The sequence below is a fragment of the Epinephelus lanceolatus genome, chromosome 22 (assembly GCF_041903045.1).
Source record: "Epinephelus lanceolatus isolate andai-2023 chromosome 22, ASM4190304v1, whole genome shotgun sequence".
In the NCBI taxonomy this organism is placed as follows: domain Eukaryota; kingdom Metazoa; phylum Chordata; class Actinopteri; order Perciformes; family Serranidae; genus Epinephelus; species Epinephelus lanceolatus.
In genome coordinates, this window is record NC_135755.1 from 31894405 (window position 1) to 31915105 (window position 20701).

Below are 20701 nucleotides of genomic sequence, written 5' to 3' on the forward strand. Positions count from 1 at the left end.
CTCTGCTGATGAAAGGTGAGAATAAAAAGCTTACAGCACCGGGTATTCCCAGGCGGTCTCCCATGCAAGTACTGACCCGGCCCGACCCTGCTTAGCTTCCGAGATCGGACGAGATCGGGCGTATTCAGGGTGGTATGGCCGTAAGCCATGGAAGAGCATGCACGCACGCCATTTATAGATGGTAAAACATCAGCAAGGGTGGATGGCAAATGGTAATCTGTCATTTTCCTGCACTCAACAAGCACCATGACAAGACCCACACGCCATTTATTTTTCAGTTAATGCACATATACTCACTGACAAATTAAAAAAAAAAAAAAAAGAAAAAAAAAAAGAGAGTTTGTCCACTGGTGCTGTTTTCCAAGGAGCTGGCTCCAGTAAAGGAGGAGCAGCGCCCTCTGCTGATGAAAGGTGAGAATAAAAAGCTTACAGCACCGGGTATTCCCAGGCGGTCTCCCATCCAAGTACTGACCCGGCCCGACCCTGCTTAGCTTCCGAGTTTGGACGAGATCGGGCGTATTCAGGGTGGTATGGCCGTAAGCCATGGAAGAGCATGCACGCACGCCATTTATAGATGGTAAAACATCAGCAAGGGTGGATGGCAAATGGCAATCTGTCATTTTCCTGCACTCAACAAGCACCATGACAAGACCCACACGCCATTTAGTTTTGAGTTAATGCACACATACTCATTGAGAAATTAAAAAAAACAAAAAAGGAAAAAAAAGGGAAAAAAAGGAGAGTTTGTCCACTGGTACTGTTTTCCAAGGAGCTGGCTCCAGTAAAGGAGGAGCAGCGCCCTCTGCTGATGAAAGGTGAGAATAAAAAGCTTACAGCACCGGGTATTCCCAGGCGGTCTCCCATGCAAGTACTGACCCGGCCCGACCCTGCTTAGCTTCCGAGATCGGACGAGATCGGGCATATTCAGGGTGGTATGGCCGTAAGCCATGGAAGAGCATGCACGCACGCCATTTATAGATGGTAAAACATCAGCAAGGGTGGATGGCAAATGGTAATCTGTCATTTTCCTGCACTCAACAAGCACCATGACAAGACCCACACGCCATTTACTTTTCAGTTAATGCACATATACTCACTGACAAATTAAAAAAAAAAAAAAAAGAGAGTTTGTCCACTGGTGCTGTTTTCCAAGGAGCTGGCTCCAGTAAAGGAGGAGCAGCGCCCTCTGCTGATGAAAGGTGAGAATAAAAAGCTTACAGCACCGGGTATTCCCAGGCGGTCTCCCATGCAAGTACTGACCCGGCCCGACCCTGCTTAGCTTCCGAGATCGGACGAGATCGGGCGTATTCAGGGTGGTATGGCCGTAAGCCAATAGAAGAGCATGCACGCACGCCATTTATAGATGGTAAAACATCAGCAAGGGTGGATGGCAAATGGTAATCTGTCATTTTCCTGCACTCAACAAGCGCCATGACAAGACCCACACGCCATTTAGTTTTGAGTTAATGCACATATACTCACTGACAAATTAAAAAAAAAAAAAAAAAGGGAAAAAAAGGAGAGTTTGTCCACTGGTGCTGTTTTCCAAGGAGCTGGCTCCAGTAAAGGAGGAGCAGCGCCCTCTGCTGATGAAAGGTGAGAATAAAAAGCTTACAGCACCAGGTATTCCCAGGCGGTCTCCCATCCAAGTACTGACCCGGCCCGACCCTGCTTAGCTTCCGAGATCGGACGAGATCGGGCGTATTCAGGGTGGTATGGCCGTAAGCCATGGAAGAGCATGCACGCACGCCATTTATAGATGGTAAAACATCAGCAAGGGTGGATGGCAAATGGTAATCTGTCATTTTCCTGCACTCAACAAGTGCCATGACAAGACCCACACGCCATTTACTTTTCAGTTAATGCACATATACTCACTGACAAATTAAAAAAAAAAAAAAAAGAGAGTTTGTCCACTGGTGCTGTTTTCCAAGGAGCTGGCTCCAGTAAAGGAGGAGCAGCGCCCTCTGCTGATGAAAGGTGAGAATAAAAAGCTTACAGCACCAGGTATTCCCAGGCGGTCTCCCATCCAAGTACTGACCCGGCCCGACCCTGCTTAGCTTCCGAGATCGGACGAGATCGGGCGTATTCAGGGTGGTATGGCCGTAAGCCATGGAAGAGCATGCACGCACGCCATTTATAGATGGTAAAACATCAGCAAGGGTGGATGGCAAATGGTAATCTGTCATTTTCCTGCACTCAACAAGCGCCATGACAAGACCCACACGCCATTTACTTTTCAGTTAATGCACATATACTCACTGACAAATTAAAAAAAAAAAAAAAAGAGAGTTTGTCCACTGGTGCTGTTTTCCAAGGAGCTGGCTCCAGTAAAGGAGGAGCAGCGCCCTCTGCTGATGAAAGGTGAGAATAAAAAGCTTACAGCACCGGGTATTCCCAGGCGGTCTCCCATCCAAGTACTGACCCGGCCCGACCCTGCTTAGCTTCCGAGATCGGACGAGATCGGGCGTATTCAGGGTGGTATGGCCGTAAGCCATGGAAGAGCATGCACGCACGCCATTTATAGATGGTAAAACATCAGCAAGGGTGGATGGCAAATGGTAATCTGTCATTTTCCTGCACTCAACAAGCGCCATGACAAGACCCACACGCCATTTAGTTTTCAGTTAATGCACATATACTCACTGACAAATTAAAAAAAAAAAAAAAAGAGAGTTTGTCCACTGGTGCTGTTTTCCAAGGAGCTGGCTCCAGTAAAGGAGGAGCAGCGCCCTCTGCTGATGAAAGGTGAGAATAAAAAGCTTACAGCACCGGGTATTCCCAGGCGGTCTCCCATCCAAGTACTGACCCGGCCCGACCCTGCTTAGCTTCCGAGATCGGACGAGATCGGGCGTATTCAGGGTGGTATGGCCGTAAGCCATGGAAGAGCATGCACGCACGCCATTTATAGATGGTAAAACATCAGCAAGGGTGGATGGCAAATGGTAATCTGTCATTTTACTGCACTCAACAAGCGCCATGACAAGACCCACACGCCATTTAGTTTTCAGTTAATGCACATATACTCACTGACAAATTAAAACAAAAAAAAGAAAGAGAGTTTGTCCACTGGTGCTGTTTTCCAAGGAGCTGGCTCCAGTAAAGGAGGAGCAGCGCCCTCTGCTGATGAAAGGTGAGAATAAAAAGCTTACAGCACCGGGTATTCCCAGGCGGTCTCCCATCCAAGTACTGACCCGGCCCGACCCTGCTTAGCTTCCGAGATCGGACGAGATCGGGCGTATTCAGGGTGGTATGGCCGTAAGCCATGGAAGAGCATGCACGCACGCCATTTATAGATGGTAAAACATCAGCAAGGGTGGATGGCAAATGGTAATCTGTCATTTTCCTGCACTCAACAAGCGCCATGACAAGACCCACACGCCATTTAGTTTTCAGTTAATGCACATATACTCACTGACAAATTAAAAAAAAAAAAAAAAGAGAGTTTGTCCACTGGTGCTGTTTTCCAAGGAGCTGGCTCCAGTAAAGGAGGAGCAGCGCCCTCTGCTGATGAAAGGTGAGAATAAAAAGCTTACAGCACCGGGTATTCCCAGGCGGTCTCCCATCCAAGTACTGACCCGGCCCGACCCTGCTTAGCTTCCGAGATCAGACGAGATCGGACGTATTCAGGGTGGTATGGCCGTAAGCCATGGAAGAGCATGCACGCACGCCATTTATAGATGGTAAAACATCAGCAAGGGTGGATGGCAAATGGTAATCTGTCATTTTCCTGCACTCAACAAGCACCATGACAAGACCCACACGCCATTTAGTTTTGAGTTAATGCACACATACTCATTGAGAAATTAAAAAAAACAAAAAAGGAAAAAAAAGGGAAAAAAAGGAGAGTTTGTCCACTGGTACTGTTTTCCAAGGAGCTGGCTCCAGTAAAGGAGGAGCAGCGCCCTCTGCTGATGAAAGGTGAGAATAAAAAGCTTACAGCACCGGGTATTCCCAGGCGGTCTCCCATCCAAGTACTGACCCGGCCCGACCCTGCTTAGCTTCCGAGATCGGACGAGATCGGGCGTATTCAGGGTGGTATGGCCGTAAGCCATGGAAGAGCATGCACGCACGCCATTTATAGATGGTAAAACATCAGCAAGGGTGGATGGCAAATGGTAATCTGTCATTTTCCTGCACTCAACAAGCGCCATGACAAGACCCACACGCCATTTAGTTTTCAGTTAATGCACATATACTCACTGACAAATTAAAAAAAAAAAAAAAAGAAAAAAAAAAAGACAGTTTGTCCACTGGTGCTGTTTTCCAAGGAGCTGGCTCCAGTAAAGGAGGAGCAGCGCCCTCTGCTGATGAAAGGTGAGAATAAAAAGCTTACAGCACCGGGTATTCCCAGGCGGTCTCCCATGCAAGTACTGACCCGGCCCGACCCTGCTTAGCTTCCGAGATCGGACGAGATCGGGCGTATTCAGGGTGGTATGGCCGTAAGCCATGGAAGAGCATGCACGCACGCCATTTATAGATGGTAAAACATCAGCAAGGGTGGATGGCAAATGGTAATCTGTCATTTTACTGCACTCAACAAGCGCCATGACAAGACCCACACGCCATTTAGTTTTCAGTTAATGCACATATACTCACTGACAAATTAAAAAAAAAAAAAAAAGAGAGTTTGTCCACTGGTGCTGTTTTCCAAGGAGCTGGCTCCAGTAAAGGAGGAGCAGCGCCCTCTGCTGATGAAAGGTGAGAATAAAAAGCTTACAGCACCGGGTATTCCCAGGCGGTCTCCCATCCAAGTACTGACCCGGCCCGACCCTGCTTAGCTTCCGAGATCGGACGAGATCGGGCGTATTCAGGGTGGTATGGCCGTAAGCCATGGAAGAGCATGCACGCACGCCATTTATAGATGGTAAAACATCAGCAAGGGTGGATGGCAAATGGTAATCTGTCATTTTCCTGCACTCAATAAGCGCCATGACAAGACCCACACGCCATTTAGTTTTCAGTTAATGCACATATACTCACTGACAAATTAAAAAAAAAAAAAAAAAGAGAGTTTGTCCACTGGTGCTGTTTTCCAAGGAGCTGGCTCCAGTAAAGGAGGAGCAGCGCCCTCTGCTGATGAAAGGTGAGAATAAAAAGCTTACAGCACCGGGTATTCCCAGGCGGTCTCCCATCCAAGTACTGACCCGGCCCGACCCTGCTTAGCTTCCGAGATCGGACGAGATCGGGCGTATTCAGGGTGGTATGGCCGTAAGCCATGGAAGAGCATGCACGCACGCCATTTATAGATGGTAAAACATCAGCAAGGGTGGATGGCAAATGGTAATCTGTCATTTTCCTGCACTCAACAAGCGCCATGACAAGACCCACACGCCATTTAGTTTTCAGTTAATGCACATATACTCACTGACAAATTAAAAAAAAAAAAAAAAGAGAGTTTGTCCACTGGTGCTGTTTTCCAAGGAGCTGGCTCCAGTAAAGGAGGAGCAGCGCCCTCTGCTGATGAAAGGTGAGAATAAAAAGCTTACAGCACCGGGTATTCCCAGGCGGTCTCCCATCCAAGTACTGACCCGGCCCGACCCTGCTTAGCTTCCGAGATCGGACGAGATCGGGCGTATTCAGGGTGGTATGGCCGTAAGCCATGGAAGAGCATGCACGCACGCCATTTATAGATGGTAAAACATCAGCAAGGGTGGATGGCAAATGGTAATCTGTCATTTTCCTGCACTCAACAAGCGCCATGACAAGACCCACACGCCATTTATTTTTCAGTTAATGCACATATACTCACTGACAAATTAAAAAAAAAAAAAAAAGAAAAAAAAAAAGACAGTTTGTCCACTGGTGCTGTTTTCCAAGGAGCTGGCTCCAGTAAAGGAGGAGCAGCGCCCTCTGCTGATGAAAGGTGAGAATAAAAAGCTTACAGCACCGGGTATTCCCAGGCGGTCTCCCATGCAAGTACTGACCCGGCCCGACCCTGCTTAGCTTCCGAGATCGGACGAGATCGGGCGTATTCAGGGTGGTATGGCCGTAAGCCATGGAAGAGCATGCACGCACGCCATTTATAGATGGTAAAACATCAGCAAGGGTGGATGGCAAATGGTAATCTGTCATTTTACTGCACTCAACAAGCGCCATGACAAGACCCACACGCCATTTAGTTTTGAGTTAATGCACATATACTCATTGAGAAATTAAAAAAAAACAAAAAAGGAAAAAAAAGGGAAAAAAAGGAGAGTTTGTCCACTGGTGCTGTTTTCCAAGGAGTTGGCTCCAGTAAAGGAGGAGCAGCGCCCTCTGCTGATGAAAGGTGAGAATAAAAAGCTTACAGCACCGGGTATTCCCAGGCGGTCTCCCATCCAAGTACTGACCCGGCCCGACCCTGCTTAGCTTCCGAGATCGGACGAGATCGGGCGTATTCAGGGTGGTATGGCCGTAAGCCATGGAAGGGCATGCACGCACGCCATTTATAGATGGTAAAACATCAGCAAGGGTGGATGGCAAATGGTAATCTGTCATTTTCCTGCACTCAACAAGCGCCATGACAAGACCCACACGCCATTTAGTTTTCAGTTAATGCACATATACTCACTGACAAATTAAAACAAAAAAAAAAAAAGAGAGTTTGTCCACTGGTGCTGTTTTCCAAGGAGCTGGCTCCAGTAAAGGAGGAGCAGCGCCCTCTGCTGATGAAAGGTGAGAATAAAAAGCTTACAGCACCGGGTATTCCCAGGCGGTCTCCCATCCAAGTACTGACCCGGCCCGACCCTGCTTAGCTTCCGAGATCGGACGAGATCGGGCGTATTCAGGGTGGTATGGCCGTAAGCCATGGAAGAGCATGCACGCACGCCATTTATAGATGGTAAAACATCAGCAAGGGTGGATGGCAAATGGTAATCTGTCATTTTCCTGCACTCAACAAGCACCATGACAAGACCCACACGCCATTTAGTTTTGAGTTAATGCACATATACTCATTGAGAAATTAAAAAAAACAAAAAAGGAAAAAAAAGGGAAAAAAAGAGAGTTTGTCCACTGGTGCTGTTTTCCAAGGAGCTGGCTCCAGTAAAGGAGGAGCAGCGCCCTCTGCTGATGAAAGGTGAGAATAAAAAGCTTACAGCACCGGGTATTCCCAGGCGGTCTCCCATCCAAGTACTGACCCGGCCCGACCCTGCTTAGCTTCCGAGATCGGACGAGATCGGACGTATTCAGGGTGGTATGGCCGTAAGCCATGGAAGAGCATGCACGCACGCCATTTATAGATGGTAAAACATCAGCAAGGGTGGATGGCAAATGGTAATCTGTCATTTTCCTGCACTCAACAAGCGCCATGACAAGACCCACACGCCATTTAGTTTTGAGTTAATGCACATATACTCACTGACAAATTAAAAAAAAAAAAAAAAAGGGAAAAAAAGGAGAGTTTGTCCACTGGTGCTGTTTTCCAAGGAGCTGGCTCCAGTAAAGGAGGAGCAGCGCCCTCTGCTGATGAAAGGTGAGAATAAAAAGCTTACAGCACCAGGTATTCCCAGGCGGTCTCCCATCCAAGTACTGACCCGGCCCGACCCTGCTTAGCTTCCGAGATCGGACGAGATCGGGCGTATTCAGGGTGGTATGGCCGTAAGCCATGGAAGAGCATGCACGCACGCCATTTATAGATGGTAAAACATCAGCAAGGGTGGATGGCAAATGGTAATCTGTCATTTTCCTGCACTCAACAAGCGCCATGACAAGACCCACACGCCATTTAGTTTTGAGTTAATGCACATATACTCACTGACAAATTAAAAAAAAAAAAAAAAAGGGAAAAAAAGGAGAGTTTGTCCACTGGTGCTGTTTTCCAAGGAGCTGGCTCCAGTAAAGGAGGAGCAGCGCCCTCTGCTGATGAAAGGTGAGAATAAAAAGCTTACAGCACCAGGTATTCCCAGGCGGTCTCCCATCCAAGTACTGACCCGGCCCGACCCTGCTTAGCTTCCGAGATCGGACGAGATCGGGCGTATTCAGGGTGGTATGGCCGTAAGCCATGGAAGAGCATGCACGCACGCCATTTATAGATGGTAAAACATCAGCAAGGGTGGATGGCAAATGGTAATCTGTCATTTTCCTGCACTCAACAAGCGCCATGACAAGACCCACACGCCATTTACTTTTCAGTTAATGCACATATACTCACTGACAAATTAAAAAAAAAAAAAAAAGAGAGTTTGTCCACTGGTGCTGTTTTCCAAGGAGCTGGCTCCAGTAAAGGAGGAGCAGCGCCCTCTGCTGATGAAAGGTGAGAATAAAAAGCTTACAGCACCGGGTATTCCCAGGCGGTCTCCCATCCAAGTACTGACCCGGCCCGACCCTGCTTAGCTTCCGAGATCGGACGAGATCGGGCGTATTCAGGGTGGTATGGCCGTAAGCCATGGAAGAGCATGCACGCACGCCATTTATAGATGGTAAAACATCAGCAAGGGTGGATGGCAAATGGTAATCTGTCATTTTCCTGCACTCAACAAGCGCCATGACAAGACCCACACGCCATTTAGTTTTCAGTTAATGCACATATACTCACTGACAAATTAAAAAAAAAAAAAAAAGAGAGTTTGTCCACTGGTGCTGTTTTCCAAGGAGCTGGCTCCAGTAAAGGAGGAGCAGCGCCCTCTGCTGATGAAAGGTGAGAATAAAAAGCTTACAGCACCGGGTATTCCCAGGCGGTCTCCCATCCAAGTACTGACCCGGCCCGACCCTGCTTAGCTTCCGAGATCGGACGAGATCGGGCGTATTCAGGGTGGTATGGCTGTAAGCCATGGAAGAGCATGCACGCACGCCATTTATAGATGGTAAAACATCAGCAAGGGTGGATGGCAAATGGTAATCTGTCATTTTACTGCACTCAACAAGCGCCATGACAAGACCCACACGCCATTTAGTTTTCAGTTAATGCACATATACTCACTGACAAATTAAAACAAAAAAAAGAAAGAGAGTTTGTCCACTGGTGCTGTTTTCCAAGGAGCTGGCTCCAGTAAAGGAGGAGCAGCGCCCTCTGCTGATGAAAGGTGAGAATAAAAAGCTTACAGCACCAGGTATTCCCAGGCGGTCTCCCATCCAAGTACTGACCCGGCCCGACCCTGCTTAGCTTCCGAGATCGGACGAGATCGGGCGTATTCAGGGTGGTATGGCCGTAAGCCATGGAAGAGCATGCACGCACGCCATTTATAGATGGTAAAACATCAGCAAGGGTGGATGGCAAATGGTAATCTGTCATTTTCCTGCACTCAACAAGCACCATGACAAGACCCACACGCCATTTAGTTTTGAGTTAATGCACATATACTCATTGAGAAATTAAAAAAAACAAAAAAGGAAAAAAAAGGGAAAAAAAGGAGAGTTTGTCCACTGGTGCTGTTTTCCAAGGAGCTGGCTCCAGTAAAGGAGGAGCAGCGCCCTCTGCTGATGAAAGGTGAGAATAAAAAGCTTACAGCACCGGGTATTCCCAGGCGGTCTCCCATCCAAGTACTGACCCGGCCCGACCCTGCTTAGCTTCCGAGATCAGACGAGATCGGGCGTATTCAGGGTGGTATGGCCGTAAGCCATGGAAGAGCATGCACGCACGCCATTTATAGATGGTAAAACATCAGCAAGGGTGGATGGCAAATGGTAATCTGTCATTTTCCTGCACTCAACAAGCGCCATGACAAGACCCACACGCCATTTACTTTTCAGTTAATGCACATATACTCACTGACAAATTAAAAAAAAAAAAAAAAGAGAGTTTGTCCACTGGTGCTGTTTTCCAAGGAGCTGGCTCCAGTAAAGGAGGAGCAGCGCCCTCTGCTGATGAAAGGTGAGAATAAAAAGCTTACAGCACCGGGTATTCCCAGGCGGTCTCCCATCCAAGTACTGACCCGGCCCGACCCTGCTTAGCTTCCGAGATCGGACGAGATCGGGCGTATTCAGGGTGGTATGGCCGTAAGCCATGGAAGAGCATGCACGCACGCCATTTATAGATGGTAAAACATCAGCAAGGGTGGATGGCAAATGGTAATCTGTCATTTTCCTGCACTCAACAAGCGCCATGACAAGACCCACACGCCATTTAGTTTTCAGTTAATGCACATATACTCACTGACAAATTAAAAAAAAAAAAAAAAGAGAGTTTGTCCACTGGTGCTGTTTTCCAAGGAGCTGGCTCCAGTAAAGGAGGAGCAGCGCCCTCTGCTGATGAAAGGTGAGAATAAAAAGCTTACAGCACCGGGTATTCCCAGGCGGTCTCCCATCCAAGTACTGACCCGGCCCGACCCTGCTTAGCTTCCGAGATCGGACGAGATCGGGCGTATTCAGGGTGGTATGGCTGTAAGCCATGGAAGAGCATGCACGCACGCCATTTATAGATGGTAAAACATCAGCAAGGGTGGATGGCAAATGGTAATCTGTCATTTTACTGCACTCAACAAGCGCCATGACAAGACCCACACGCCATTTAGTTTTCAGTTAATGCACATATACTCACTGACAAATTAAAACAAAAAAAAGAAAGAGAGTTTGTCCACTGGTGCTGTTTTCCAAGGAGCTGGCTCCAGTAAAGGAGGAGCAGCGCCCTCTGCTGATGAAAGGTGAGAATAAAAAGCTTACAGCACCAGGTATTCCCAGGCGGTCTCCCATCCAAGTACTGACCCGGCCCGACCCTGCTTAGCTTCCGAGATCGGACGAGATCGGGCGTATTCAGGGTGGTATGGCCGTAAGCCATGGAAGAGCATGCACGCACGCCATTTATAGATGGTAAAACATCAGCAAGGGTGGATGGCAAATGGTAATCTGTCATTTTCCTGCACTCAACAAGCACCATGACAAGACCCACACGCCATTTAGTTTTGAGTTAATGCACATATACTCATTGAGAAATTAAAAAAAACAAAAAAGGAAAAAAAAGGGAAAAAAAGGAGAGTTTGTCCACTGGTGCTGTTTTCCAAGGAGCTGGCTCCAGTAAAGGAGGAGCAGCGCCCTCTGCTGATGAAAGGTGAGAATAAAAAGCTTACAGCACCGGGTATTCCCAGGCGGTCTCCCATCCAAGTACTGACCCGGCCCGACCCTGCTTAGCTTCCGAGATCGGACGAGATCGGGCGTATTCAGGGTGGTATGGCCGTAAGCCATGGAAGAGCATGCACGCACGCCATTTATAGATGGTAAAACATCAGCAAGGGTGGATGGCAAATGGTAATCTGTCATTTTCCTGCACTCAACAAGCGCCATTACAAGACCCACACGCCATTTAGTTTTCAGTTAATGCACATATACTCACTGACAAATTAAAAAAAAAAAAAAAGAGAGTTTGTCCACTGGTGCTGTTTTCCAAGGAGCTGGCTCCAGTAAAGGAGGAGCAGCGCCCTCTGCTGATGAAAGGTGAGAATAAAAAGCTTACAGCACCGGGTATTCCCAGGCCGTCTCCCATCCAAGTACTGACCCGGCCCGACCCTGCTTAGCTTCCGAGATCAGACGAGATCGGGCGTATTCAGGGTGGTATGGCCGTAAGCCATGGAAGAGCATGCACGCACGCCATTTATAGATGGTAAAACATCAGCAAGGGTGGATGGCAAATGGTAATCTGTCATTTTCCTGCACTCAACAAGCACCATGACAAGACCCACACGCCATTTAGTTTTGAGTTAATGCACATATACTCATTGAGAAATTAAAAAAAACAAAAAAGGAAAAAAAAGGGAAAAAAAGGAGAGTTTGTCCACTGGTGCTGTTTTCCAAGGAGCTGGCTCCAGTAAAGGAGGAGCAGCGCCCTCTGCTGATGAAAGGTGAGAATAAAAAGCTTACAGCACCGGGTATTCCCAGGCGGTCTCCCATCCAAGTACTGACCCGGCCCGACCCTGCTTAGCTTCCGAGATCGGACGAGATCGGGCGTATTCAGGGTGGTATGGCCGTAAGCCATGGAAGAGCATGCACGCACGCCATTTATAGATGGTAAAACATCAGCAAGGGTGGATGGCAAATGGTAATCTGTCATTTTCCTGCACTCAACAAGCGCCATTACAAGACCCACACGCCATTTAGTTTTCAGTTAATGCACATATACTCACTGACAAATTAAAAAAAAAAAAAAAGAGAGTTTGTCCACTGGTGCTGTTTTCCAAGGAGCTGGCTCCAGTAAAGGAGGAGCAGCGCCCTCTGCTGATGAAAGGTGAGAATAAAAAGCTTACAGCACCGGGTATTCCCAGGCCGTCTCCCATCCAAGTACTGACCCGGCCCGACCCTGCTTAGCTTCCGAGATCAGACGAGATCGGGCGTATTCAGGGTGGTATGGCCGTAAGCCATGGAAGAGCATGCACGCACGCCATTTATAGATGGTAAAACATCAGCAAGGGTGGATGGCAAATGGTAATCTGTCATTTTCCTGCACTCAACAAGCACCATGACAAGACCCACACGCCATTTAGTTTTGAGTTAATGCACACATACTCATTGAGTAATTAAAAAAAACAAAAAAGGAAAAAAAAGGGAAAAAAAGGAGAGTTTGTCCACTGGTACTGTTTTCCAAGGAGCTGGCTCCAGTAAAGGAGGAGCAGCGCCCTCTGCTGATGAAAGGTGAGAATAAAAAGCTTACAGCACCGGGTATTCCCAGGCGGTCTCCCATCCAAGTACTGACCCGGCCCGATCCTGCTTAGCTTCCGAGATCGGACGAGATCGGGCGTATTCAGGGTGGTATGGCCGTAAGCCATGGAAGAGCATGCACGCACGCCATTTATAGATGGTAAAACATCAGCAAGGGTGGATGGCAAATGGTAATCTGTCATTTTCCTGCACTCAACAAGCGCCATGACAAGACCCACACGCCATTTATTTTTCAGTTAATGCACATATACTCACTGACAAATTAAAAAAAAAAAAAAAAGAAAAAAAAAAAGACAGTTTGTCCACTGGTGCTGTTTTCCAAGGAGCTGGCTCCAGTAAAGGAGGAGCAGCGCCCTCTGCTGATGAAAGGTGAGAATAAAAAGCTTACAGCACCGGGTATTCCCAGGCGGTCTCCCATGCAAGTACTGACCCGGCCCGACCCTGCTTAGCTTCCGAGATCGGACGAGATCGGGCGTATTCAGGGTGGTATGGCCGTAAGCCATGGAAGAGCATGCACGCACGCCATTTATAGATGGTAAAACATCAGCAAGGGTGGATGGCAAATGGTAATCTGTTATTTTCCTGCACTCAACAAGCGCCATGACAAGACCCACACGCCATTTAGTTTTCAGTTAATGCACATATACTCACTGACAAATTAAAAAAAAAAAAAAAGAGAGTTTGTCCACTGGTGCTGTTTTCCAAGGAGCTGGCTCCAGTAAAGGAGGAGCAGCGCCCTCTGCTGATGAAAGGTGAGAATAAAAAGCTTACAGCACCAGGTATTCCCAGGCGGTCTCCCATCCAAGTACTGACCCGGCCCGACCCTGCTTAGCTTCCGAGATCGGACGAGATCGGGCGTATTCAGGGTGGTATGGCCGTAAGCCATGGAAGAGCATGCACGCACGCCATTTATAGATGGTAAAACATCAGCAAGGGTGGATGGCAAATGGTAATCTGTCATTTTCCTGCACTCAACAAGTGCCATGACAAGACCCACACGCCATTTACTTTTCAGTTAATGCACATATACTCACTGACAAATTAAAAAAAAAAAAAAAAGAGAGTTTGTCCACTGGTGCTGTTTTCCAAGGAGCTGGCTCCAGTAAAGGAGGAGCAGCGCCCTCTGCTGATGAAAGGTGAGAATAAAAAGCTTACAGCACCAGGTATTCCCAGGCGGTCTCCCATCCAAGTACTGACCCGGCCCGACCCTGCTTAGCTTCCGAGATCGGACGAGATCGGGCGTATTCAGGGTGGTATGGCCGTAAGCCATGGAAGAGCATGCACGCACGCCATTTATAGATGGTAAAACATCAGCAAGGGTGGATGGCAAATGGTAATCTGTCATTTTCCTGCACTCAACAAGCGCCATGACAAGACCCACACGCCATTTACTTTTCAGTTAATGCACATATACTCACTGACAAATTAAAAAAAAAAAAAAAAGAGAGTTTGTCCACTGGTGCTGTTTTCCAAGGAGCTGGCTCCAGTAAAGGAGGAGCAGCGCCCTCTGCTGATGAAAGGTGAGAATAAAAAGCTTACAGCACCGGGTATTCCCAGGCGGTCTCCCATCCAAGTACTGACCCGGCCCGACCCTGCTTAGCTTCCGAGATCGGACGAGATCGGGCGTATTCAGGGTGGTATGGCCGTAAGCCATGGAAGAGCATGCACGCACGCCATTTATAGATGGTAAAACATCAGCAAGGGTGGATGGCAAATGGTAATCTGTCATTTTCCTGCACTCAACAAGCGCCATGACAAGACCCACACGCCATTTAGTTTTCAGTTAATGCACATATACTCACTGACAAATTAAAAAAAAAAAAAAAAGAGAGTTTGTCCACTGGTGCTGTTTTCCAAGGAGCTGGCTCCAGTAAAGGAGGAGCAGCGCCCTCTGCTGATGAAAGGTGAGAATAAAAAGCTTACAGCACCGGGTATTCCCAGGCGGTCTCCCATCCAAGTACTGACCCGGCCCGACCCTGCTTAGCTTCCGAGATCGGACGAGATCGGGCGTATTCAGGGTGGTATGGCCGTAAGCCATGGAAGAGCATGCACGCACGCCATTTATAGATGGTAAAACATCAGCAAGGGTGGATGGCAAATGGTAATCTGTCATTTTACTGCACTCAACAAGCGCCATGACAAGACCCACACGCCATTTAGTTTTCAGTTAATGCACATATACTCACTGACAAATTAAAACAAAAAAAAGAAAGAGAGTTTGTCCACTGGTGCTGTTTTCCAAGGAGCTGGCTCCAGTAAAGGAGGAGCAGCGCCCTCTGCTGATGAAAGGTGAGAATAAAAAGCTTACAGCACCGGGTATTCCCAGGCGGTCTCCCATCCAAGTACTGACCCGGCCCGACCCTGCTTAGCTTCCGAGATCGGACGAGATCGGGCGTATTCAGGGTGGTATGGCCGTAAGCCATGGAAGAGCATGCACGCACGCCATTTATAGATGGTAAAACATCAGCAAGGGTGGATGGCAAATGGTAATCTGTCATTTTCCTGCACTCAACAAGCGCCATGACAAGACCCACACGCCATTTAGTTTTCAGTTAATGCACATATACTCACTGACAAATTAAAAAAAAAAAAAAAAGAGAGTTTGTCCACTGGTGCTGTTTTCCAAGGAGCTGGCTCCAGTAAAGGAGGAGCAGCGCCCTCTGCTGATGAAAGGTGAGAATAAAAAGCTTACAGCACCGGGTATTCCCAGGCGGTCTCCCATCCAAGTACTGACCCGGCCCGACCCTGCTTAGCTTCCGAGATCAGACGAGATCGGACGTATTCAGGGTGGTATGGCCGTAAGCCATGGAAGAGCATGCACGCACGCCATTTATAGATGGTAAAACATCAGCAAGGGTGGATGGCAAATGGTAATCTGTCATTTTCCTGCACTCAACAAGCACCATGACAAGACCCACACGCCATTTAGTTTTGAGTTAATGCACACATACTCATTGAGAAATTAAAAAAAACAAAAAAGGAAAAAAAAGGGAAAAAAAGGAGAGTTTGTCCACTGGTACTGTTTTCCAAGGAGCTGGCTCCAGTAAAGGAGGAGCAGCGCCCTCTGCTGATGAAAGGTGAGAATAAAAAGCTTACAGCACCGGGTATTCCCAGGCGGTCTCCCATCCAAGTACTGACCCGGCCCGACCCTGCTTAGCTTCCGAGATCGGACGAGATCGGGCGTATTCAGGGTGGTATGGCCGTAAGCCATGGAAGAGCATGCACGCACGCCATTTATAGATGGTAAAACATCAGCAAGGGTGGATGGCAAATGGTAATCTGTCATTTTCCTGCACTCAACAAGCGCCATGACAAGACCCACACGCCATTTAGTTTTCAGTTAATGCACATATACTCACTGACAAATTAAAAAAAAAAAAAAAAGAAAAAAAAAAAGACAGTTTGTCCACTGGTGCTGTTTTCCAAGGAGCTGGCTCCAGTAAAGGAGGAGCAGCGCCCTCTGCTGATGAAAGGTGAGAATAAAAAGCTTACAGCACCGGGTATTCCCAGGCGGTCTCCCATGCAAGTACTGACCCGGCCCGACCCTGCTTAGCTTCCGAGATCGGACGAGATCGGGCGTATTCAGGGTGGTATGGCCGTAAGCCATGGAAGAGCATGCACGCACGCCATTTATAGATGGTAAAACATCAGCAAGGGTGGATGGCAAATGGTAATCTGTCATTTTACTGCACTCAACAAGCGCCATGACAAGACCCACACGCCATTTAGTTTTCAGTTAATGCACATATACTCACTGACAAATTAAAAAAAAAAAAAAAAGAGAGTTTGTCCACTGGTGCTGTTTTCCAAGGAGCTGGCTCCAGTAAAGGAGGAGCAGCGCCCTCTGCTGATGAAAGGTGAGAATAAAAAGCTTACAGCACCGGGTATTCCCAGGCGGTCTCCCATCCAAGTACTGACCCGGCCCGACCCTGCTTAGCTTCCGAGATCGGACGAGATCGGGCGTATTCAGGGTGGTATGGCCGTAAGCCATGGAAGAGCATGCACGCACGCCATTTATAGATGGTAAAACATCAGCAAGGGTGGATGGCAAATGGTAATCTGTCATTTTCCTGCACTCAATAAGCGCCATGACAAGACCCACACGCCATTTAGTTTTCAGTTAATGCACATATACTCACTGACAAATTAAAAAAAAAAAAAAAAAGAGAGTTTGTCCACTGGTGCTGTTTTCCAAGGAGCTGGCTCCAGTAAAGGAGGAGCAGCGCCCTCTGCTGATGAAAGGTGAGAATAAAAAGCTTACAGCACCGGGTATTCCCAGGCGGTCTCCCATCCAAGTACTGACCCGGCCCGACCCTGCTTAGCTTCCGAGATCGGACGAGATCGGGCGTATTCAGGGTGGTATGGCCGTAAGCCATGGAAGAGCATGCACGCACGCCATTTATAGATGGTAAAACATCAGCAAGGGTGGATGGCAAATGGTAATCTGTCATTTTCCTGCACTCAACAAGCGCCATGACAAGACCCACACGCCATTTAGTTTTCAGTTAATGCACATATACTCACTGACAAATTAAAAAAAAAAAAAAAAGAGAGTTTGTCCACTGGTGCTGTTTTCCAAGGAGCTGGCTCCAGTAAAGGAGGAGCAGCGCCCTCTGCTGATGAAAGGTGAGAATAAAAAGCTTACAGCACCGGGTATTCCCAGGCGGTCTCCCATCCAAGTACTGACCCGGCCCGACCCTGCTTAGCTTCCGAGATCGGACGAGATCGGGCGTATTCAGGGTGGTATGGCCGTAAGCCATGGAAGAGCATGCACGCACGCCATTTATAGATGGTAAAACATCAGCAAGGGTGGATGGCAAATGGTAATCTGTCATTTTCCTGCACTCAACAAGCGCCATGACAAGACCCACACGCCATTTATTTTTCAGTTAATGCACATATACTCACTGACAAATTAAAAAAAAAAAAAAAAGAAAAAAAAAAAGACAGTTTGTCCACTGGTGCTGTTTTCCAAGGAGCTGGCTCCAGTAAAGGAGGAGCAGCGCCCTCTGCTGATGAAAGGTGAGAATAAAAAGCTTACAGCACCGGGTATTCCCAGGCGGTCTCCCATGCAAGTACTGACCCGGCCCGACCCTGCTTAGCTTCCGAGATCGGACGAGATCGGGCGTATTCAGGGTGGTATGGCCGTAAGCCATGGAAGAGCATGCACGCACGCCATTTATAGATGGTAAAACATCAGCAAGGGTGGATGGCAAATGGTAATCTGTCATTTTACTGCACTCAACAAGCGCCATGACAAGACCCACACGCCATTTAGTTTTGAGTTAATGCACATATACTCATTGAGAAATTAAAAAAAAACAAAAAAGGAAAAAAAAGGGAAAAAAAGGAGAGTTTGTCCACTGGTGCTGTTTTCCAAGGAGTTGGCTCCAGTAAAGGAGGAGCAGCGCCCTCTGCTGATGAAAGGTGAGAATAAAAAGCTTACAGCACCGGGTATTCCCAGGCGGTCTCCCATCCAAGTACTGACCCGGCCCGACCCTGCTTAGCTTCCGAGATCGGACGAGATCGGGCGTATTCAGGGTGGTATGGCCGTAAGCCATGGAAGGGCATGCACGCACGCCATTTATAGATGGTAAAACATCAGCAAGGGTGGATGGCAAATGGTAATCTGTCATTTTCCTGCACTCAACAAGCGCCATGACAAGACCCACACGCCATTTAGTTTTCAGTTAATGCACATATACTCACTGACAAATTAAAACAAAAAAAAAAAAAGAGAGTTTGTCCACTGGTGCTGTTTTCCAAGGAGCTGGCTCCAGTAAAGGAGGAGCAGCGCCCTCTGCTGATGAAAGGTGAGAATAAAAAGCTTACAGCACCGGGTATTCCCAGGCGGTCTCCCATCCAAGTACTGACCCGGCCCGACCCTGCTTAGCTTCCGAGATCGGACGAGATCGGGCGTATTCAGGGTGGTATGGCCGTAAGCCATGGAAGAGCATGCACGCACGCCATTTATAGATGGTAAAACATCAGCAAGGGTGGATGGCAAATGGTAATCTGTCATTTTCCTGCACTCAACAAGCACCATGACAAGACCCACACGCCATTTAGTTTTGAGTTAATGCACATATACTCATTGAGAAATTAAAAAAAACAAAAAAGGAAAAAAAAGGGAAAAAAAGAGAGTTTGTCCACTGGTGCTGTTTTCCAAGGAGCTGGCTCCAGTAAAGGAGGAGCAGCGCCCTCTGCTGATGAAAGGTGAGAATAAAAAGCTTACAGCACCGGGTATTCCCAGGCGGTCTCCCATCCAAGTACTGACCCGGCCCGACCCTGCTTAGCTTCCGAGATCGGACGAGATCGGACGTATTCAGGGTGGTATGGCCGTAAGCCATGGAAGAGCATGCACGCACGCCATTTATAGATGGTAAAACATCAGCAAGGGTGGATGGCAAATGGTAATCTGTCATTTTCCTGCACTCAACAAGCGCCATGACAAGACCCACACGCCATTTAGTTTTGAGTTAATGCACATATACTCACTGACAAATTAAAAAAAAAAAAAAAAAGGGAAAAAAAGGAGAGTTTGTCCACTGGTGCTGTTTTCCAAGGAGCTGGCTCCAGTAAAGGAGGAGCAGCGCCCTCTGCTGATGAAAGGTGAGAATAAAAAGCTTACAGCACCAGGTATTCCCAGGCGGTCTCCCATCCAAGTACTGACCCGGCCCGACCCTGCTTAGCTTCCGAGATCGGACGAGATCGGGCGTATTCAGGGTGGTATGGCCGTAAGCCATGGAAGAGCATGCACGCACGCCATTTATAGATGGTAAAACATCAGCAAGGGTGGATGGCAAATGGTAATCTGTCATTTTCCTGCACTCAACAAGCGCCATGACAAGACCCACACGCCATTTAGTTTTGAGTTAATGCACATATACTCACTGACAAATTAAAAAAAAAAAAAAAAAGGGAAAAAAAGGAGAGTTTGTCCACTGGTGCTGTTTTCCAAGGAGCTGGCTCCAGTAAAGGAGGAGCAGCGCCCTCTGCTGATGAAAGGTGAGAATAAAAAGCTTACAGCACCAGGTATTCCCAGGCGGTCTCCCATCCAAGTACTGACCCGGCCCGACCCTGCTTAGCTTCCGAGATCGGACGAGATCGGGCGTATTCAGGGTGGTATGGCCGTAAGCCATGGAAGAGCATGCACGCACGCCATTTATAGATGGTAAAACATCAGCAAGGGTGGATGGCAAATGGTAATCTGTCATTTTCCTGCACTCAACAAGCGCCATGACAAGACCCACACGCCATTTACTTTTCAGTTAATGCACATATACTCACTGACAAATTAAAAAAAAAAAAAAAAGAGAGTTTGTCCACTGGTGCTGTTTTCCAAGGAGCTGGCTCCAGTAAAGGAGGAGCAGCGCCCTCTGCTGATGAAAGGTGAGAATAAAAAGCTTACAGCACCGGGTATTCCCAGGCGGTCTCCCATCCAAGTACTGACCCGGCCCGACCCTGCTTAGCTTCCGAGATCGGACGAGATCGGGCGTATTCAGGGTGGTATGGCCGTAAGCCATGGAAGAGCATGCACGCACGCCATTTATAGATGGTAAAACATCAGCAAGGGTGGATGGCAAATGGTAATCTGTCATTTTCCTGCACTCAACAAGCGCCATGACAAGACCCACACGCCATTTAGTTTTCAGTTAATGCACATATACTCACTGACAAATTAAAAAAAAAAAAAAAAGAGAGTTTGTCCACTGGTGCTGTTTTCCAAGGAGCTGGCTCCAGTAAAGGAGGAGCAGCGCCCTCTGCTGATGAAAGGTGAGAATAAAAAGCTTACAGCACCGGGTATTCCCAGGCGGTCTCCCATCCAAGTACTGACCCGGCCCGACCCTGCTTAGCTTCCGAGATCGGACGAGATCGGGCGTATTCAGGGTGGTATGGCTGTAAGCCATGGAAGAGCATGCACGCACGCCATTTATAGATGGTAAAACATCAGCAAGGGTGGATGGCAAATGGTAATCTGTCATTTTACTGCACTCAACAAGCGCCATGACAAGACCCACACGCCATTTAGTTTTCAGTTAATGCACATATACTCACTGACAAATTAAAACAAAAAAAAGAAAGAGAGTTTGTCCACTGGTGCTGTTTTCCAAGGAGCTGGCTCCAGTAAAGG

The 20701-nt window shown here is 47.8% G+C and overlaps 53 non-coding genes across 53 annotated transcripts; all 53 read right to left on the minus strand.

The window, feature by feature from the left end:
- Window positions 1-27: 27 nt before the first annotated feature.
- LOC144460816 (5S ribosomal RNA) lies at window positions 28-146 on the minus strand. The gene has a single exon (XR_013489535.1). It is a non-coding gene; the product is annotated as a 5S ribosomal RNA (ribosomal RNA).
- A 277-nt stretch (window positions 147-423) lies between these two features.
- On the minus strand, window positions 424-542 carry LOC144461053 (5S ribosomal RNA). The gene has a single exon (XR_013489772.1). It is a non-coding gene; the product is annotated as a 5S ribosomal RNA (ribosomal RNA).
- Window positions 543-827: 285 nt separating this feature from the next.
- Window positions 828-946, minus strand: LOC144461101 (5S ribosomal RNA). Its single transcript, XR_013489820.1, has one exon. It is a non-coding gene; the product is annotated as a 5S ribosomal RNA (ribosomal RNA).
- Window positions 947-1211: 265 nt separating this feature from the next.
- LOC144460817 (5S ribosomal RNA) lies at window positions 1212-1330 on the minus strand. Its single transcript, XR_013489536.1, has one exon. It is a non-coding gene; the product is annotated as a 5S ribosomal RNA (ribosomal RNA).
- A 278-nt stretch (window positions 1331-1608) lies between these two features.
- On the minus strand, window positions 1609-1727 carry LOC144460329 (5S ribosomal RNA). Its single transcript, XR_013489046.1, has one exon. It is a non-coding gene; the product is annotated as a 5S ribosomal RNA (ribosomal RNA).
- A 265-nt stretch (window positions 1728-1992) lies between these two features.
- LOC144460340 (5S ribosomal RNA) lies at window positions 1993-2111 on the minus strand. Its single transcript, XR_013489058.1, has one exon. It is a non-coding gene; the product is annotated as a 5S ribosomal RNA (ribosomal RNA).
- A 265-nt stretch (window positions 2112-2376) lies between these two features.
- LOC144461517 (5S ribosomal RNA) lies at window positions 2377-2495 on the minus strand. Its single transcript, XR_013490219.1, has one exon. It is a non-coding gene; the product is annotated as a 5S ribosomal RNA (ribosomal RNA).
- A 265-nt stretch (window positions 2496-2760) lies between these two features.
- Window positions 2761-2879, minus strand: LOC144461518 (5S ribosomal RNA). Its single transcript, XR_013490220.1, has one exon. It is a non-coding gene; the product is annotated as a 5S ribosomal RNA (ribosomal RNA).
- A 266-nt stretch (window positions 2880-3145) lies between these two features.
- On the minus strand, window positions 3146-3264 carry LOC144461519 (5S ribosomal RNA). The gene has a single exon (XR_013490221.1). It is a non-coding gene; the product is annotated as a 5S ribosomal RNA (ribosomal RNA).
- Window positions 3265-3529: 265 nt separating this feature from the next.
- On the minus strand, window positions 3530-3648 carry LOC144461072 (5S ribosomal RNA). Its single transcript, XR_013489791.1, has one exon. It is a non-coding gene; the product is annotated as a 5S ribosomal RNA (ribosomal RNA).
- Window positions 3649-3933: 285 nt separating this feature from the next.
- LOC144461520 (5S ribosomal RNA) lies at window positions 3934-4052 on the minus strand. Its single transcript, XR_013490222.1, has one exon. It is a non-coding gene; the product is annotated as a 5S ribosomal RNA (ribosomal RNA).
- A 277-nt stretch (window positions 4053-4329) lies between these two features.
- Window positions 4330-4448, minus strand: LOC144460818 (5S ribosomal RNA). The gene has a single exon (XR_013489537.1). It is a non-coding gene; the product is annotated as a 5S ribosomal RNA (ribosomal RNA).
- A 265-nt stretch (window positions 4449-4713) lies between these two features.
- LOC144461521 (5S ribosomal RNA) lies at window positions 4714-4832 on the minus strand. The gene has a single exon (XR_013490223.1). It is a non-coding gene; the product is annotated as a 5S ribosomal RNA (ribosomal RNA).
- A 266-nt stretch (window positions 4833-5098) lies between these two features.
- On the minus strand, window positions 5099-5217 carry LOC144461522 (5S ribosomal RNA). The gene has a single exon (XR_013490224.1). It is a non-coding gene; the product is annotated as a 5S ribosomal RNA (ribosomal RNA).
- A 265-nt stretch (window positions 5218-5482) lies between these two features.
- Window positions 5483-5601, minus strand: LOC144461523 (5S ribosomal RNA). Its single transcript, XR_013490225.1, has one exon. It is a non-coding gene; the product is annotated as a 5S ribosomal RNA (ribosomal RNA).
- Window positions 5602-5878: 277 nt separating this feature from the next.
- On the minus strand, window positions 5879-5997 carry LOC144460820 (5S ribosomal RNA). Its single transcript, XR_013489539.1, has one exon. It is a non-coding gene; the product is annotated as a 5S ribosomal RNA (ribosomal RNA).
- Window positions 5998-6283: 286 nt separating this feature from the next.
- Window positions 6284-6402, minus strand: LOC144461525 (5S ribosomal RNA). The gene has a single exon (XR_013490227.1). It is a non-coding gene; the product is annotated as a 5S ribosomal RNA (ribosomal RNA).
- A 267-nt stretch (window positions 6403-6669) lies between these two features.
- Window positions 6670-6788, minus strand: LOC144461526 (5S ribosomal RNA). The gene has a single exon (XR_013490228.1). It is a non-coding gene; the product is annotated as a 5S ribosomal RNA (ribosomal RNA).
- A 284-nt stretch (window positions 6789-7072) lies between these two features.
- On the minus strand, window positions 7073-7191 carry LOC144461008 (5S ribosomal RNA). Its single transcript, XR_013489727.1, has one exon. It is a non-coding gene; the product is annotated as a 5S ribosomal RNA (ribosomal RNA).
- A 277-nt stretch (window positions 7192-7468) lies between these two features.
- Window positions 7469-7587, minus strand: LOC144460352 (5S ribosomal RNA). Its single transcript, XR_013489070.1, has one exon. It is a non-coding gene; the product is annotated as a 5S ribosomal RNA (ribosomal RNA).
- A 277-nt stretch (window positions 7588-7864) lies between these two features.
- Window positions 7865-7983, minus strand: LOC144460363 (5S ribosomal RNA). Its single transcript, XR_013489081.1, has one exon. It is a non-coding gene; the product is annotated as a 5S ribosomal RNA (ribosomal RNA).
- Window positions 7984-8248: 265 nt separating this feature from the next.
- Window positions 8249-8367, minus strand: LOC144461527 (5S ribosomal RNA). Its single transcript, XR_013490229.1, has one exon. It is a non-coding gene; the product is annotated as a 5S ribosomal RNA (ribosomal RNA).
- Window positions 8368-8632: 265 nt separating this feature from the next.
- Window positions 8633-8751, minus strand: LOC144460603 (5S ribosomal RNA). The gene has a single exon (XR_013489321.1). It is a non-coding gene; the product is annotated as a 5S ribosomal RNA (ribosomal RNA).
- A 266-nt stretch (window positions 8752-9017) lies between these two features.
- On the minus strand, window positions 9018-9136 carry LOC144460374 (5S ribosomal RNA). Its single transcript, XR_013489092.1, has one exon. It is a non-coding gene; the product is annotated as a 5S ribosomal RNA (ribosomal RNA).
- Window positions 9137-9421: 285 nt separating this feature from the next.
- LOC144460613 (5S ribosomal RNA) lies at window positions 9422-9540 on the minus strand. Its single transcript, XR_013489331.1, has one exon. It is a non-coding gene; the product is annotated as a 5S ribosomal RNA (ribosomal RNA).
- Window positions 9541-9805: 265 nt separating this feature from the next.
- Window positions 9806-9924, minus strand: LOC144461528 (5S ribosomal RNA). Its single transcript, XR_013490230.1, has one exon. It is a non-coding gene; the product is annotated as a 5S ribosomal RNA (ribosomal RNA).
- A 265-nt stretch (window positions 9925-10189) lies between these two features.
- On the minus strand, window positions 10190-10308 carry LOC144460604 (5S ribosomal RNA). Its single transcript, XR_013489322.1, has one exon. It is a non-coding gene; the product is annotated as a 5S ribosomal RNA (ribosomal RNA).
- Window positions 10309-10574: 266 nt separating this feature from the next.
- LOC144460385 (5S ribosomal RNA) lies at window positions 10575-10693 on the minus strand. The gene has a single exon (XR_013489103.1). It is a non-coding gene; the product is annotated as a 5S ribosomal RNA (ribosomal RNA).
- A 285-nt stretch (window positions 10694-10978) lies between these two features.
- Window positions 10979-11097, minus strand: LOC144461529 (5S ribosomal RNA). Its single transcript, XR_013490231.1, has one exon. It is a non-coding gene; the product is annotated as a 5S ribosomal RNA (ribosomal RNA).
- Window positions 11098-11361: 264 nt separating this feature from the next.
- Window positions 11362-11480, minus strand: LOC144461176 (5S ribosomal RNA). Its single transcript, XR_013489895.1, has one exon. It is a non-coding gene; the product is annotated as a 5S ribosomal RNA (ribosomal RNA).
- A 285-nt stretch (window positions 11481-11765) lies between these two features.
- LOC144461530 (5S ribosomal RNA) lies at window positions 11766-11884 on the minus strand. The gene has a single exon (XR_013490232.1). It is a non-coding gene; the product is annotated as a 5S ribosomal RNA (ribosomal RNA).
- A 264-nt stretch (window positions 11885-12148) lies between these two features.
- On the minus strand, window positions 12149-12267 carry LOC144461177 (5S ribosomal RNA). Its single transcript, XR_013489896.1, has one exon. It is a non-coding gene; the product is annotated as a 5S ribosomal RNA (ribosomal RNA).
- A 285-nt stretch (window positions 12268-12552) lies between these two features.
- Window positions 12553-12671, minus strand: LOC144461068 (5S ribosomal RNA). Its single transcript, XR_013489787.1, has one exon. It is a non-coding gene; the product is annotated as a 5S ribosomal RNA (ribosomal RNA).
- Window positions 12672-12948: 277 nt separating this feature from the next.
- LOC144460821 (5S ribosomal RNA) lies at window positions 12949-13067 on the minus strand. Its single transcript, XR_013489540.1, has one exon. It is a non-coding gene; the product is annotated as a 5S ribosomal RNA (ribosomal RNA).
- Window positions 13068-13331: 264 nt separating this feature from the next.
- Window positions 13332-13450, minus strand: LOC144460396 (5S ribosomal RNA). Its single transcript, XR_013489114.1, has one exon. It is a non-coding gene; the product is annotated as a 5S ribosomal RNA (ribosomal RNA).
- A 265-nt stretch (window positions 13451-13715) lies between these two features.
- Window positions 13716-13834, minus strand: LOC144460407 (5S ribosomal RNA). Its single transcript, XR_013489125.1, has one exon. It is a non-coding gene; the product is annotated as a 5S ribosomal RNA (ribosomal RNA).
- A 265-nt stretch (window positions 13835-14099) lies between these two features.
- Window positions 14100-14218, minus strand: LOC144461531 (5S ribosomal RNA). The gene has a single exon (XR_013490233.1). It is a non-coding gene; the product is annotated as a 5S ribosomal RNA (ribosomal RNA).
- A 265-nt stretch (window positions 14219-14483) lies between these two features.
- On the minus strand, window positions 14484-14602 carry LOC144461532 (5S ribosomal RNA). The gene has a single exon (XR_013490234.1). It is a non-coding gene; the product is annotated as a 5S ribosomal RNA (ribosomal RNA).
- A 266-nt stretch (window positions 14603-14868) lies between these two features.
- Window positions 14869-14987, minus strand: LOC144461533 (5S ribosomal RNA). Its single transcript, XR_013490235.1, has one exon. It is a non-coding gene; the product is annotated as a 5S ribosomal RNA (ribosomal RNA).
- A 265-nt stretch (window positions 14988-15252) lies between these two features.
- Window positions 15253-15371, minus strand: LOC144461073 (5S ribosomal RNA). The gene has a single exon (XR_013489792.1). It is a non-coding gene; the product is annotated as a 5S ribosomal RNA (ribosomal RNA).
- A 285-nt stretch (window positions 15372-15656) lies between these two features.
- Window positions 15657-15775, minus strand: LOC144461534 (5S ribosomal RNA). Its single transcript, XR_013490236.1, has one exon. It is a non-coding gene; the product is annotated as a 5S ribosomal RNA (ribosomal RNA).
- A 277-nt stretch (window positions 15776-16052) lies between these two features.
- Window positions 16053-16171, minus strand: LOC144460822 (5S ribosomal RNA). The gene has a single exon (XR_013489541.1). It is a non-coding gene; the product is annotated as a 5S ribosomal RNA (ribosomal RNA).
- Window positions 16172-16436: 265 nt separating this feature from the next.
- LOC144461536 (5S ribosomal RNA) lies at window positions 16437-16555 on the minus strand. Its single transcript, XR_013490238.1, has one exon. It is a non-coding gene; the product is annotated as a 5S ribosomal RNA (ribosomal RNA).
- Window positions 16556-16821: 266 nt separating this feature from the next.
- LOC144461537 (5S ribosomal RNA) lies at window positions 16822-16940 on the minus strand. The gene has a single exon (XR_013490239.1). It is a non-coding gene; the product is annotated as a 5S ribosomal RNA (ribosomal RNA).
- Window positions 16941-17205: 265 nt separating this feature from the next.
- LOC144461538 (5S ribosomal RNA) lies at window positions 17206-17324 on the minus strand. Its single transcript, XR_013490240.1, has one exon. It is a non-coding gene; the product is annotated as a 5S ribosomal RNA (ribosomal RNA).
- A 277-nt stretch (window positions 17325-17601) lies between these two features.
- LOC144460823 (5S ribosomal RNA) lies at window positions 17602-17720 on the minus strand. The gene has a single exon (XR_013489542.1). It is a non-coding gene; the product is annotated as a 5S ribosomal RNA (ribosomal RNA).
- A 286-nt stretch (window positions 17721-18006) lies between these two features.
- Window positions 18007-18125, minus strand: LOC144461539 (5S ribosomal RNA). The gene has a single exon (XR_013490241.1). It is a non-coding gene; the product is annotated as a 5S ribosomal RNA (ribosomal RNA).
- Window positions 18126-18392: 267 nt separating this feature from the next.
- Window positions 18393-18511, minus strand: LOC144461540 (5S ribosomal RNA). Its single transcript, XR_013490242.1, has one exon. It is a non-coding gene; the product is annotated as a 5S ribosomal RNA (ribosomal RNA).
- A 284-nt stretch (window positions 18512-18795) lies between these two features.
- Window positions 18796-18914, minus strand: LOC144461009 (5S ribosomal RNA). Its single transcript, XR_013489728.1, has one exon. It is a non-coding gene; the product is annotated as a 5S ribosomal RNA (ribosomal RNA).
- Window positions 18915-19191: 277 nt separating this feature from the next.
- On the minus strand, window positions 19192-19310 carry LOC144460418 (5S ribosomal RNA). The gene has a single exon (XR_013489136.1). It is a non-coding gene; the product is annotated as a 5S ribosomal RNA (ribosomal RNA).
- A 277-nt stretch (window positions 19311-19587) lies between these two features.
- On the minus strand, window positions 19588-19706 carry LOC144460429 (5S ribosomal RNA). The gene has a single exon (XR_013489147.1). It is a non-coding gene; the product is annotated as a 5S ribosomal RNA (ribosomal RNA).
- A 265-nt stretch (window positions 19707-19971) lies between these two features.
- LOC144461541 (5S ribosomal RNA) lies at window positions 19972-20090 on the minus strand. Its single transcript, XR_013490243.1, has one exon. It is a non-coding gene; the product is annotated as a 5S ribosomal RNA (ribosomal RNA).
- Window positions 20091-20355: 265 nt separating this feature from the next.
- On the minus strand, window positions 20356-20474 carry LOC144460605 (5S ribosomal RNA). The gene has a single exon (XR_013489323.1). It is a non-coding gene; the product is annotated as a 5S ribosomal RNA (ribosomal RNA).
- Window positions 20475-20701: the final 227 nt, after the last annotated feature.